The sequence below is a fragment of the Mastomys coucha genome, unplaced genomic scaffold (genome assembly GCF_008632895.1).
Source record: "Mastomys coucha isolate ucsf_1 unplaced genomic scaffold, UCSF_Mcou_1 pScaffold14, whole genome shotgun sequence".
Lineage (NCBI taxonomy): Eukaryota > Metazoa > Chordata > Mammalia > Rodentia > Muridae > Mastomys > Mastomys coucha.
Window position 1 is genome coordinate 63,549,452 of NW_022196896.1, and position 15,291 is coordinate 63,564,742.

Below are 15,291 nucleotides of genomic sequence, written 5' to 3' on the forward strand. Positions count from 1 at the left end.
GTCATTGGGTGGTCGCATCATCCTGAGACTTGAGTAAGGATCTCCCCAGTTCTGGGGGTCTTTCACCACCTCATTTCCCTGGGAACTATGGCATGACTTACAGAGTACAGTAAGGACCTCAGCTGGGAGAAGGTCTTCTGAAATTAGCCACAGTGGCAGAGCATCCTAAATTCCTCTGCACTCCCTGGCTGTGGCCAGGAGAAAGGTCAAGTGCCAACAGGGAATGACACTTTAATGCTGGTGCCATGCCGCCATTTCTTTACTCCCCAGACGTGTGCACATCTCTTCCTGAGTACTAAATAGTTCACAGTATACTTCATACACAGCATCCACCCAATTCCCAATGCAAAGGAAAAGCTACAGGAAGGGGAGAGGCTCAGTCAGCACTTGGCTCCAGTTCCTCCACTGATAAGAAGTAGTAGCCACTATCTCTGCCAGGATCCTGCCAGGAGCAGCAAGCTCTGGGCTGTGCACCTCCAGATGTTGCTTAAAGGAGGACATGCAGTGAACCTATGACTGAAGCAGGGGAGCACTGCATGCTCACGGTTCTCACATCCCCATCCTTTCTCAGGTGTCCTGGGCTCTGCTTCTGGTGTCAAAGTCACGATGGGTGTGTTGGTCAGGGTTCTCTAGAGAAACAGGATTTAGAGAATGAACATGTATGATGAAAAGCAGTTGGTTAGTTTGGCTTGCACTGTAGGGGCTGAATGGCCAACTATAGCTGTCGGCAGAAGAGCCTGAGATACTTGGTAGCTGCTCGCTCAACAGAGCTGTGCACCTAGGCAGTCACAACATAGCACTGAAGGCCTGGAGGATTCCTGGCCTCCAGCCTGTGCAGAGAGGCTGGGTTCTGGTGGTGATGGAACATGCCCGCAGTAGCTGGATGGGTTCGCTCAACACAAGAAGTGAAGGCAAGGAAGAAGGCACTAAACTCACTATTGCTTTTCCTTGGACCTCTTTATATCTAGGCTGCTGGAAGGTGGAGCCATCCATTCTTATGGACAGTCTGCCCTCCACTAATCCGCCCCAGAAATGTCTTCACAGACTGGCCCAGGGGTAAGTCTCCTAGTTGATGGCAGATACAATCAAGTTGATCATCAAAATTAACCCTCACACTGGGTCTGACCCTTGGCCCTCTACTAACTGAGCCACAGAGAGAATACTCAGCCCCCTTGCATGTGACAAGCAGTTGAGGTTAATGCAAGATCCTGGCTGCTTTCCCCAGAACGGTGCAGCCAGACGCAGAGCATTAGGGCAAGTTAAGACTGACTCAGAAATCCAACTTGGAGTGACTGTGTCACCAGCACTCCAAGCAGTAATTGGCACTGAGAGACTTGGAACTGCAAACCAGTGATTTCCAATTGGCATTTTTTTTAAAAAAGTAATTGACATTAAGTGCAGTCTGGAGCAGCAAACTAGTGATTTGCAAATGACACTCAATAGGAAAGCATTTATGTCAATTGATAGCAAATAGGAGGGAGCTCACAGTGAACACAAAGGGGCGGCTAAGAGCAGGGAGGAAGGGGGGGCGTCTCAGCTCAGCAGGGTGCCACAAGGCTCAAGATCAGGCCATACCCTAAGAACTCCTCCCTCCTCCTCACCCTCCTTCCTCTCTCCCTCCCTTCTTTTATCCATCCCTTCCTCCCTCCTTCTTTCTTTCCTTCATTCCTTCCTTCCCTCCCCTTCCTTCCTTCCTTCCTTCCTTCCTTCCTTCCTTCCTTCCTTCCTTCCTTCCTTCCTTCTTTCTTTCTGGCAAATAGTAAATGCCAGAGGAAGCTGGCTCCAAACACTCACTGTGTAAATTGCTTTTGTAAGCCTTCTGGCCTCTTTCCACTCCACCACATGTGTTTCCAGGATCCAACTTGGGTGCTTCCCTCCTTCTGGTCCCCCTTAGCTTCCTGGCCCTTGTGCCTCTGGGTGAATGAAGTCAAATGAGACACACACAGGTCATGGTCTAGAAGATAAAGAGCTTACTACAGAGCAATAAGAGTAGAAAGGGGCCAGTGGTGAGGGGGACCGTCTCAGAGGAAAGCTGGCTTTATGCAGGATTTTAAAAGGACATGGAAAACTGTGAAGACATAGGAGAGGGAAAGTTAAGTCTCTTATAGCTGAGATGCAAGAATTCTAACATAACTAATAACATTTGCTTAAGGCCATCCCATCTGTAAACCTCCCACTTCCTGGGAATTGCACCAGGAATATTCACAGTGAAAAGACATTCCCTAACTGCCTCGTGCAACTCTAGTGGCTCCTGGGTTTATCTAATCAGAGTGCAACCTTACTCAAAGCATTTCAGTTATCCAAAACCAAATGGTCAGACCTGAGTCTGTATACTTATTATACATTATAGAGACTAAACAGGTTGAATTTAGGAACATATGTGTATGAATGAGTGTGAGTATGTGTGAGTATATGTGTGTATGTGTGTGTGTGTTATCACTTTGTTGCTGTGAAGAGACACCATGAACATGGATCTCTTATAAAAGAAAGCATTTAATTGGGGCTTGCTTATTATTTCTGAGGCTTAGTCCATTATCATCATGGTGGGCAGCATGGTGGCAAGCAGACAGACATGGAGCTGGAAAAACAGCTGGGATTTCTACATTAGGATCTTCGGGCAAGAGGAAGACAGAGCCACTGGGCCTTGCTCGAGTTTTAGAAACCTCAAACCCCACCCTAGTGACACACTTCCTGCAACAATGCCACACCTCCCAATCCTTCTAATGCTTTCAAATAGTCTTCCTCCCTGGTAACCAAGCATTCAAATATATGAGCCTCTGGGGCCGTTCTCATTCAAACCATCATAGTGTGTAAAAAAACAATTAAAGAAAAAAATGACCATAAATTTTAGAAAGAGCAAAGGAGGGACTTGAGGGAGAAAAGAGATGAGGGAAATGATGTAATTATATTAATTTCAAGAAACAATATATGTAATGTATTATATATAAAGTATACATTATATACAATATATATGGTATATAATATGCAGAATTATATGTAAATAAAGCAAAAGAGAAAAGAAAGAGAGAAAAAAAGAAACTTTTTAGCAACCCTTTGTGAAGAGACTTGAGAGGCACCAAAGGTATATATGACTAATGCTAAGATACTCAATTCTGACTCTGCTTATAGAAGCTCATGCACATGATTAGGGAAAGCGTATTCTTTCCCTACATTACTCTTTCTCTTAATATCCATGCTTAAAATCTATATTTAAAAATAATTTTAATAAGACCCACTTCGTCTTCATACTTGTTCACTCTAAAATTCTGTACCCAAGTCAAGAGGGCAGTTTCTCCTGAGGAGGGAGGGGTCCAGGAGGCACACAGGGAACTCTCACTAGGCGGCTGCAGGCAGGAGCCACAGCAGCTCACAGGGTGAGAGAAGTTCAAATGAGAATCCCAGCTCTCAGCTCAAAGACCGTAAAGAAATTTATTCTTCCACCACACGGGAATGATTGTCCCAGGAATACAGACATAGGATACCAAAGTCCTAGATACCCACGTGGTGATGGTTTCATTAAATTATTATCATATTGGAAGAAATGAAGTCATAAGCTAGGGCATTTTTAGAAAATATATTGAGGTAATATCATGTAGGTGGCTTACAGCAAAGCAGAGGAATCTCTGCTATGAACCTTCAGATGCTATTTGATGAAGCTCTTAGCCTTTGGGTTGGTGGGAACTAGGGGGTAAGCTTTAAAAAGGATTTTGATAGCCACAAAGACATTTGATCAAACAGAGTGAGCACCAAATAAGTACCAGGGAAGGGGGGTACGGGGGGGGTGGCCAAGACAGCCTAAGATAACTTCCTGTGGACCTGCAGCATCCCAACTCTCTCCAGTCTGAGAGATCCTAATCAGAAGGTACGTGTTGTAAAAGTTTAAGATGCATTTAGCTTTGCGGGGGTCTGGGGAGTGGCAGTGACAGATTAAGCATCTAATCTGGAAAAGCCTTATGCAACGGAAGCTCGACCATGACATGTGACACAGTACACATGGCACAGAGAGAGCAATTATGGAAGACACTCTCATGGAATAAGAGTGAATGATGGCTTAGAATACACGGTGCCAGCCAACAGGCTATGCGGGCTTTACACTACGGCATATGTGTAGTACATGATTACCCCAGGGGAGTTTCCTTGCCCAGGTGATTGGCAGGCCCCTTAAACTGACCAGAGTAAGGAGACACTAGCAGGTCTCTGTTCTTAAGAGAAAACCTTGATTTGATAGCTCCTGCCAGTTCAGAAGGTTGTGTTCCCACACAGGACCACGGAGATAACTCAAATTCTGTTATTTTCACCAAGGGTCACTAGTAGGGCAGATTAGAAAATAGTTAAAGAAAGAAACAATAAAAATAAGCCTGTAGATGGTGGTACCCTTAATCGCAGTACTCAGGAGGCCAAGACAGGTAAATTTCTATGAAGCCAGCCTGGTTTACATGGCTGGTCCCAAGCCAGTAAGGGAAACATAATGAGACGCTGTCTTAGACAGACAGACAGATAGATAGATAGATAGATAGATAGATAGATAGATAGATAGATAGATAGATAGATAAAAATAGCCATGTTTTACCAGTTGGAAATAGCCTTCCTATAATGAGCCTCACAAAGCCCAATCACCTTCTCTACTTTCCCGTGGCAGAAGGCCATCCATGATGTCTCACCTCTTTTGAAGTCCACGAGGCAACTATGACATGATGGCCTTGCTTAAAATCAGTGTGCTACCTAGGACACAAGAGGTGGGGCCCGGAAGCTGAGTGTGAAGGATCTGTGTTCGGTGACCTTCAAGTCTGATGAAGTTTAACTAGCAGGAGGCTGGCCCATTGAGCTCTCTTTCCCAGCCCCTTGCTCACCCCAGTTTCTTATACACTCCGCTGGCTTGAGGCACTGCTGCCTCTTCCAATACCAGGCCTCGGCCTAGAAAGCTCCAGGCTCCAGGACCTAACTCACATCCCTCCAGCACAGGCTGGACAAATGACTCTCCGAGGAAGAGATGCAATGGGGATGCACCAGGGCACACACCATAGACATCCCCAAGGAAATGGAAAGATAACTAGAAGCTGAAATGCTGATGCCTAATCCAACCAACATTCCAAATGGCTTTTTTATGTTTTATTTCCATTTTTATAAAACCTTGAAGGCTTTTGATATTCCTGTTTAAATAAGAAAGCATATGATTATTACCCATCTAATCTGGAAAAGTCTTAGGCAACAGGGATCCCACCATGGCCTTCTACACAGCAGCAGATGATCTGCTCTTCTCTTCCGTACATATTTTGGTTGGTAGGGACTCCATGCCTACCGCAGTTGATTGACTTGTGGTGAGTTTTATAATGTATATACATGGTGACTTTGTTGCAGAACAATGTGTAAGGAATGCAGGTTGTTGTTGGTTCTGAATGCAAGCTCCTAAGTGGTGGATATTCTAGACCAGAAACACTCTCATGAGTAGTGTTAACTGTTAACTGAACAAGTTTTAGAGTCACTTATGAGACAAGCTTGCAGGCATGCCAGGCTGCATGGACTGATAATGGAGGACACAAGCTAAGGGCAGTGGCATTGATTGCTCTGTGTAGAGAGAATCTCTTGTACCCTGGGTGGAAGCATCACCTGTCAATAAAAAGCTGATTGGCCAATGAACTGAGGACAAAGGTGGGACATTCAGTAGAGACATTGGACTTCTGGGATTGAATCAGGCATGGGAAAGATTCACACTGAACTCTGAGGAAGATTGTACTGTGAAGCCAAAGGAGAGGTAATTAGCCACATGGCGTGTCTTAGACTAGTTTAAATGAGTTCACTGAGTTGTGAGCTTGCAAAAATGACCCAACAGCCTAGGCATTTATTCATATAGAAGAAGTCTCAGAGTCATTATTTCAGGGGACTTGGGCACATGTGGAGAAACCCACAGTTACAGGTCTGTTTTCTGATTGTGGCCAGCTGCTTCAAGCTACTGCTGCCTGAACTCGCCCACCATGATGACACCTTTGAACTGTGAGCTGAAATAGTTTCTCTTCTCCCTCCAGTGGCTTTTGACAGTGTACTTTGCCACAGCAATGGGAAAAGAAACTAAGACAAACACATTTCCTGGAGACATTGGTAGCCCAAGGGAGGTGTGCAGAGCAGACCCCAGGCTTGGTCTTGGTCAGTTCTCACCCACACAAGCAAGCAAGGGAAAGGTCACACTAGGCAAGCATAGGCAAGACAGGTTAGGACCCCCTGGAACCCACACATTTGGTTGGGCATTATGTACCCCCCAACTCTTGTAATAACCATACACTTGGTACCCAGTTCCTTCATTAACACATAATATATGTTATAACCCCTCTCTAGATAGTGCACTAGAAACCTCAGAACTTACCCCACCCAACTCCACCCCTTCCCACCCCTCCCCATCCATCCTGCCTTACCCTCCCTGCACTGGGCTTCACATACTTCTATTTTTGAACAAAAGTATAAGCTTCCCTGTCCCTGGTAACAACCAAAATCAGACAGTTTCTACTCCTGTATTCTCAGTGTATCATGTTATAAAGAAAAGAGGCACTAGTCCTGCCTGAACTGGTATTGGGTACATGTATAGTAGGATAAAACTAAGTCCTCTCATAATCTTTTAGGGAGAACCCCCTATTGACCAGCTTTACAAGTAGGCATCCATATGATTAAAATTAGATTCGGTAGAGCAGTGGTTCTCAACCTGTGGGTTCTTTGGAGGTCGAATGACCTTTTTACAGGGGTCACCTAAAACCATCAGAAATATCAGATATTTACATTACAATCCACAACAGTAGCAAAATTAGTTAGGAATCAGCAATAAAATAATTTTATGGTTGAGGGTCTCCTTGACATGAGGAACCTTATTAAAGGGTTGCAGCATTAGGAAGGTTGAGAACCACTGTACTACGGAAAGGGGCCATGCTTGGTCAAAAAAATGAATGTATGATCTAATCTATCAATCCAAGTAGAGAACCATTCAAACAACTTCCCATAGTAACCAGCTCTTCCTTCCCATGAACTCCATAAAAAGAGACCCCAAGCTGTAGCCTGGGACTCTTACACAGCCTCACAAATATGACCCGCTGTCGATCTGGGCAGTGTCTTCCTCTACAATCCACATTATTGATTTGCTCCCATAAAGCATTCTTGCTTCATTTGCAAATCTGTATGAGTGGCGATTTCCAGCTCACTGGATAAGAGGCCAAGAACCTGAAAACATACTGCCAGATCCTGACCACAAGGGATGCTACTCCAAATGGTGCTCAAGTCTGTCCTCGAAGTTTCCAGCCACATGCAATCATTTTCATATGTCAAGAAGGGACAAGAAAAGGTGAAAACTCCAGCCACATTTTCCCTACAGAACACTCCTTGATGGGCCCTGGTAATGTTAACCTTGAGAGACAGGGGAATGTTAACCAAAAGGAACCAGCCTTTTACCCGAAAAGACACTTGTTCACCTTGTTCCTGCGAGCGGGAGGGGTCCCGCCCCCACAAATGTTCTGAAGAGCATTCAGAGGAAAGAGCAGCGCAGCTGTGGGCGGCAGCACGGCTGTGGGCGGCAGCTGGATTGAATGTGTTCCTGGAAGAGCGCACCATATGTTTTACATTTCGCATCCAATCTATAAATGTCCCAATAACTGGAGTCCATAAATACTGTGTTCAGAATGCTTCATGAAAACATCTCCTTGCTCACTGTCATCTGCTCTTGGGAGGACAGCTCCTTATGAATAATCCCGATAGCTGGGTCATATCAGGAAACCGGTGGGGCCCACGGAATCAGAATGACCTGCTAACCTGGTCCACCCCCACCCGGCTCCCAGACATTCACAAGGAAGAAGCCTACAGAGTGTATCTCCCTAACAAAGGCTTGGATCAGAAGCCAGAGGCTCTTTCTACACTACAGAGCTCTCCCTGCACACTGACAGAGAGTGGGGTTCATAATTTAATGCCAGAAAAAGAGGGTCATGGGAAGCTGGGAGGGTGAAGAGACAGACTCCAAGCAGATAAGGTTTGATGCATCTCTACAGAGGCTGCTAGACAGGTAGGCACTGTTAGGAACCCGGGCACGCAAAGGCTGCATACAACCATGCACAGGCACACACTCAGACTGGCACACACACACCCACAAATGCATGGGCAGGCTGATGAAGGCAAAGAGTCGAGCCGCCAACCTCAAGGCCATGTTATATAGACTCCCACAAAAGTGATACTATGCCAAAAATAGTTATACAACAGATTACATCACTGTTCACTTTGGAAGTCCTTGAACACCCTGTGTCAGCCATTTGGTGCTGACTCATAGTCCCCTGGATGTCCAGTGTCTGTCATTTATAAATGACTCACACTAGATATCCATATCAGCGCTTTGATATCTAAATATAAATGAGCCCTCACAGCCTTCTATTCCCAAGTATGATGTACTCAGGCATGGACCCTCATATGCCTGTGTCTGTCAGTCTCTAGGCTTGTGTGCCTACCTCTGTGTTTAGGTCTATTTGTGTGCCTGTATTTGCATGTCTGAAGTTCTTATGTGTAGCTGTGTGACTAGTTGCCGGTCAGTTTCTCCCTGCATAGTGTGTAGTGATAAAAGTATATCTTCTCTGGGCTGGAGAGATGGTTTAAGAGCACTGACTGCTTTTCCAGAGGTCGTGAGCTCAACTCCCAGCAATCACATGGTGGCTCCCAACCATCTGTAACTGGATCTGCTTCTGTTGGGGAACGCCCTCTTCTGGTGTGTCTGAAGAGATCTACAGTGTAAATAAATATATAAGTCTTTAAAAAAGAATTAGTATATCTTCTCTGCCTGAGGCTCCTCAAATTCTGTTCAACCTGCCAGCTTCCCATAACTCTCCTCCTTTCCTGGCATTGGTGATGTGTTAGAATTGCTGCTCCTGTCTGGACACAGCACACACTAGGCCCAAACAGTTCCACGTGTAAGAGGTTTTATTGGGAGAGAGAGAGACTGGGTGGTAGCAGAAAGAGAAAAGGGAAAAAGAGAGAGATGGGAGGCATGTTCCCTATATACATATATATATGTGTGTATATATATATGTGTACACACACACACACACACACACACACACACATATATATATATATATATATACATATATATATATATATATATATATGGGTGGTGATGTGGTGGTCACAGGTAAAGGCAGGAGATAAGCCCAATGGATTCTGGAACATGGTGGCTGTTGCCTCGGCAACAGGTCTGTGAGGCCCGCCTATGTGACGTCACAGGTTTCAGAGGCACTGATGCCAACAATTGGAGCATGGGTCTCACACAGGCTGATCTTTTGTGTATGTGTGTGCTTGTGTGGTGAATGAATCATGTGTGTGCACATGCACATACAGACCCGATGTCAGCATCCTTCATCTTTTCCCCACCTTCACTATACTCCACCTTTATTTTTGAGACATGCCCTCTTGCTGAACCGAAGTTCATCAGTTGAGCTAGGCTGGCTGGCAAGTGAGCTTCAGGGATATACCAGTCTCTAGCCAAAGCTAGAGATGTGGACACAGGCTGCTACGCCAGCAGCCATATTGCTTCCCCAGTCACGTGACATTCTGCTGACTACCTGAGTCTTGGGAGCTGTCCCCTCCTTCGGGGAGGAAGTGTTTCAATCCAGAGGCACAGGCTCTGTAGCAGTCCAGAGGCTGCTGCTGTCTCCATCTTCTGACATAGGGAAACGGTTTCTTCAAAGTCCCTCTGTTAACAGAGAGAAGATTTGGGAGTAGAACTCAACTTTACAATTTCTAACATTTTTTTTTTTGTGACACTGAGAACTAAACCTAAGACCTCAGGCACGCTGGCAAACACTCCACCACTTAGTTCTTAGCCAATCCCTGCTTTCTAACTTTCTAATCAATGTCTTTCTTCCTGCTTAGTGCACTGAGGTGGTTTAGGAAGCCAACGGATTGAGCTGTGATCAGCAGGCAACAGCTGGGAATGTATCTAGAAGTTAGGTCATCTCTTGGTCCCAAAGAAACCTGGCACAAATGTCTAACTGAGTTGCCTAATAGCATACCAGAGCACACACAGACCACCAGGATCACTCAGTACTTAGGCCTCCTCTCTGCTCTTCTCACCCGGTCGACCCCTACCCCAAACCTTTCCTAACCCAGGGGCTTTGCTTCCATTCCTCCAGCTTCTGATTCCTATAAAAAAAACCCTGCCATTACGGCCACATGCTTTCTTGTTTCTTCTCCCTCTGTGGTCCCCTCTTTTTGCTCCCTCTTTCTTCTCTTCCTCTCTCGTCTCCCCTCCCTCCTTTCCTGACCTAGTTCAGTCTGCTGGCCATGGTCAGTCTGGACTCTTCCAGATGCCTCTGGCTGAACTCTCCCTCACATGTACAATAAAACCCTTCTCCTCAGCTGTACTTAAGGGTGGCCAGGCGCTCACTTCGGCAGCATATATGCTAAAACAAGGTTAGCGTGGCCCCTGAGCAAGGATGCCATGCAAATTCCTGAAGCGTTCCATATTTTGGGACAATGAGCAAGATGTAAAGTGGATAAGTAAAAAATAAACAAACAACAAACAAACTGCAAAATAAATGTGAGCATATTCATATGTACAGTTTTATATTTATATTTATCTCTACATTCATCTATTTATTTAGAATCAGTACATATTGAGATAAAAAAAACAACCACAAAAAATTAATAAGAGTGGTCATGTCCCCATTCCATTCATGTGGTGTTGAAACCCAGGAGAGGCATACATGAGCTCCCTTACGAAGGACTTAGCCTCTCTGAGCCAAGCTGCTGGCTTGCCTGACTCCCCCACGGTATGTATGGACCATTTGTTCCTGCTGGCTTCTGCCACCCACTATATTTGACTCCAAATTCTAGAGTCTGTCTCTTCATCCACTTTTTTCCTCTACCAACTCCAACCATTCATCTCTGCTTGCCACTGCGGAACAGTTTCAGCCAACTCAGTAAGTGTCCTCATTTTCATTCACCCTATTCTCTGGGCAGGGCAGCCAGGTCTAGGCTGCCTTGCTGGTGACCATGGAGTAAAACTAAAACATTGCACTCTGTTAGGAGAAGGCAGGCCTGGGAGGGGCCCCATGGAGGAAATGTCCAGATGGCTAGGAAGGGATTCACGTGGAGGGATAAAAGGAGATGCAAAATAATTACTTGTCTGCATAGCCTTTTAGCAGTCTCTTCTTTCCTATGTAAGTTCCAAAGAGACTGGGTCTCCTTCACTCCATCCCCAGCACCCGCATAGCTGCCTAGCAGAATCTCTACTCCATGTGTGAATGAGGCATCCATAGTACATACATCCCAGCACTATGGTGCCAGGCTGAGGCATTAGTCATGGCTACAGGGCCAGAGCAAGAAAGGCGGGATTGTAAGAAAGGACAGAGCCCTGGGCTGGACCAAAGACTAACGGCCACAGGATCAGGAGAAGGTTGCTTTTGTAAATTCAAGAAACAAGACAGGCACACTGTAGACACCCAGAGGCCTGCTTGCCACCATACCACTTGGCATAGGCAGAGGAGGTCACCAGAGGTCCACCAGCCTTGTGGCCCACCGGCAGCAAAGGCCACTACAATGTGCAATATGTGGTGGACTGACAGGAGAGAAAGAGATGCGAAGACCAGGAACAGTTTGAGCATCTTGAAGAGAGGTGGCACTGGACATGCAAGGGAGGGATAGCCTCTTGTGAGTTGCCAGCACTGTCACCTGAGGCCTTGGTGAAAAGTCCCAGCCCATGTTGCCACTGAGGGCCATGTCTGGGTCTATAACCATACAGTCGATGTCCATGGTTCGTATTACCTCTAGAGACCACAGGCATGTCCCTGGTCTGGGCAACCACCTGGGACCATGTAGATGTCTAAGAACTGTGCAGAACTAGCCCCACCCCTCACTGGCTGTGGCACTCTGGAGAGCTGGCCCTACCTTTCATTGGTGGCAACACTTAGCCGAGGGGGCCCTGCACATCGCCCAGCAGAGTGGAGCTGACCCTTGTGGCAGGGGCATGGATGAGCTGCCCAAGGGCGTGAGCATGGGAGAGCTGACCTTGCCACTCATTTGCCACAAGGTAGCACAGGTGCAGAGGTGATGCCCTCCCCACCCTTACCTGTCACACCTACAGCATCAGGAGATCCGATGCTGGGGTCATGAGAATGGATGAGGTGGTCCTGCCTCTCACTAGCTACAGCAGTCAGGATTGCAAGCCCTGCCACCTCACCTAAGCAGCACAGTAGAGCTGGCTCTGATTGAGCCTGCATGGGTGAGCCACCACTGAGAGTGTGAGAGCAGCATCGCTGATCCCTTGCTGGCCCCGCTCCTCACTGGCTACAGCACCTGGGAGAGTGGGCTGCGTGCCTCAACTGGAAGCACAACTGGGAGGCATGGGTGTGAGTGAGCCAGCCTCAAGGGCATGAGAGCAAGAAAGCTGACCCTGTCTACTGCCAGTGGCAACATTGTGTGGGTTAACCAGAGCAGAGCTGGAGAGCTCACCCTGGTGGTATGGATGTGGGACAACTAGCAAACTGATCAGCTCAGCTACCACTCAGGCCCAGATCCAGGGCTTTGAGATCCACCCCAAAACCTACATCATCTGTGAACTGTTAGGATGCATGAAAGAGCGGGCCCTGCTGATCAAAGCAGCAGGATCTCCATGACACAGGGCACCAAGGGGATAACTGGGAGGAATCCCAGTGAGGAGCCAATATTGATGGTATCACAGAAGCCAGTGACCTTGAACCAGAGCTTGAAAACAGAACTCATTGCAAAGAACATTTGCAAGTAAAGATGTGTGGACAGAGGGACATGGACATACTGTAGGATGCACTGTGACATACTACAGCTTCCATGCTGAGATGTTTTCTATCTTGTTTATTTGTTTTATATTTTCTTTTATGGGGGAGGTTGCAAGGGCAGAGGGCAGATACAATGGGACAGGAGATGAGTGGCACTGGAAGGCCTGATGTGAAATTCACAATGAATCAATAAAAAAATTAAAAGAAAAAAAAATAGCGAGTAGCATGGCCTGCTAACTCTACCAGTTCACAGGCAAAGGCCAACTTTATTCACCAATCAATAAGGGGCCTTGGCCTCTGGTCACATGGCTAACTGTGATGAGTAACCATGACTGTCAACTTGATTAGATCAGAAGCCAACTGAGAGCCATGTCTCTGGACGTCTCTGGGGATATCACTTGGAAGGATTAACAGAATGGAGAAGACCTTACCTTGGCTGCTCAAACATTAAAATGCTACAAAGAAAAGCTATTTTATTGTATCTATCTGCCCTGCTCTTTTTTGGCAAGTGTGTCTGTCTATCCTGTTGCTGGCTTTCTACTAACATTAGAACTCATCTACTTCAGCCTTCTGAGATGGACAGAAAACCAGCGGCCATCCAGCAACCTTCAGGCCTTCAACCACATTAGGTTTGCTGAGCTCTCCAGCTTCATGGACTGAGCAGCCACGGTGTCTCTGATTCTCCAACGTGCCGATAGCCATGGCTGGACTACCCAGCATGTGCTATATGTATCCTGTAAGGTAATCAAGCACGTCTATTTTTTACATATATTTATTCTACTAGCACTGTCCCTCTTGAAGCAATACACTAACAAGAAATAGGAGACCAGAAAAATCTATTTTCCCTGGACCTACTGCATGAAGTAAAATAGAACAGGCATTGTAATACATGTTTCCTTTCAGAAATGGACTTTGAATGTAGAAACAAAGTTACTTGAGCTAGAAGCACAAGAAACCCAACAGGGCCAGAGTAGAAGAGGTAAGGGACTAAGAGGATGGGACTGGGCTCCAGACTTGAAGCAGAGCTGGAATTTTACTCTGTGTCACGTGGAATACATGGGAGGGAGGGACACGTCTCTTGGATTCTACTACCTTGGACTTTGTTGAGGAAGGGATCCATCAAGCCCAGTGTGGACTGAGAAACCTTCAGCTCCCCTCACCCACTAGAAGTTTTAGGACAGGATTCGTGGTCCTCTGTACCCCATTGCTACCCTCAGGTGTTGTTTTTTAAATGATTTATTTTTTATTTGTATGTGCATATCTGCATATTTGTATGTGTATGTTTGTGCATGTGCATGCATGACCATGTGCCCGTGGAGGGCATGGAAGACCCTGAGACTGTAGTTAGAAGCAATGATGAGCATCTTGTCACAGTGCTGACTTTCTGGTCAGAGATATAGAATACTTCAGAGTCTCTGGGACTTTTTTCCTTATGGCAGAGGGACAAATATAATACAGCAGTCTTTTACATATTTCTGGGTTTTGTGTCTCCCTACAGGGTAAATTACACCTTGATGGATATTTAAACTACTAGACAGTGAGGCTTAAATGGGAATGGGAGATGAAGAGAAGAAAAGGAAGTCCAGGAAAGATATAGTGAAGTTACACACATCCAAGGACACTGACCAGCCTACATAGCTTTCCCATGTTTTGCTTCTCCTTAGCTCAAGGGGGTTCTTATCCTTCAGTCTCCTGAAAGCAGCATGTTATTTTAAATAAGAAATGCTGCCTAGAGGCTCCTCCACTTGGTCCCCAGCTGGTGGCACTGTTTGGGGAGAGGTTATACAACTTTAAGAACACTAGAAAAAATAGAGCACTAGGGGCAGGCTTTGAGAGTTTATAACCTTGTGTCATTTCCAGTTTCCCTCTCCGGTTTCTGAGTGTGCACAGTTGAGATGTAATCCCTAGGCTTCCTGTTCCTACCCCAATCATCTGCTTGCTGCTATGCCTCCCCACTATAACGGACTCTCAGTTCTCCAGAACCATCAACCCAAATGATTGCTTTCATTCATAGGTGGCTTTTTTGACTATGGTAGTTTATCACAGAAACAGAATAGTAACTGATAAGTGCTCGTCTCTCAAATCCCTCAACTCTTCTTCAAGAATATCGCTAGAGAGTGGTTCTGATCAAGAAAGCCCAATTCTTGTCATACCCTAACTCAAGCACTTCTAAGATGAAGCTGAGAAGCCAGACGTATCCTGAGGCAACGACAACACTTAGAAGTGTTGATGCAGACTCATGAAATGATCCTGGTGGAGATGACAGTCTGCCATGGGCCTGGTGTGTTCCTTCATGGGCTTCTTGGATGTGGCAGACTGCATGATGAACTAGTTTCCAGACTCTCAGTGAGATGAAGTACTGATGGAGGTCAAAAGGAGCACAATATGACTGCCAGTGTCTGCATACCTGCTGCCTGGTGTGTGTGTGGTTCTTGTGTAAGATGTCTTGACCTGTAGCCTGGGATGCTCTGTCACATCTCTCCTGGCTCAAGGGATGGATCCGACCAGGGCAGTGAGGGAATCA

The 15,291-nt window shown here is 46.1% G+C and overlaps 1 long non-coding RNA gene across 1 annotated transcript in view; it reads left to right on the forward strand.

Annotated features, from left to right (window-relative positions):
• Nucleotides 1-975: 975 nt before the first annotated feature.
• Nucleotides 976-15,291, forward strand: part of LOC116089127 — a 34,431-nt gene continuing 20,115 nt past the window's right edge. The window contains exons 1-2 of the long non-coding RNA XR_004118172.1: nt 976-1,056; nt 13,334-13,508. This is a non-coding gene — a long non-coding RNA (uncharacterized LOC116089127). The remainder of the gene's footprint in view (nt 1,057-13,333; nt 13,509-15,291) is intronic.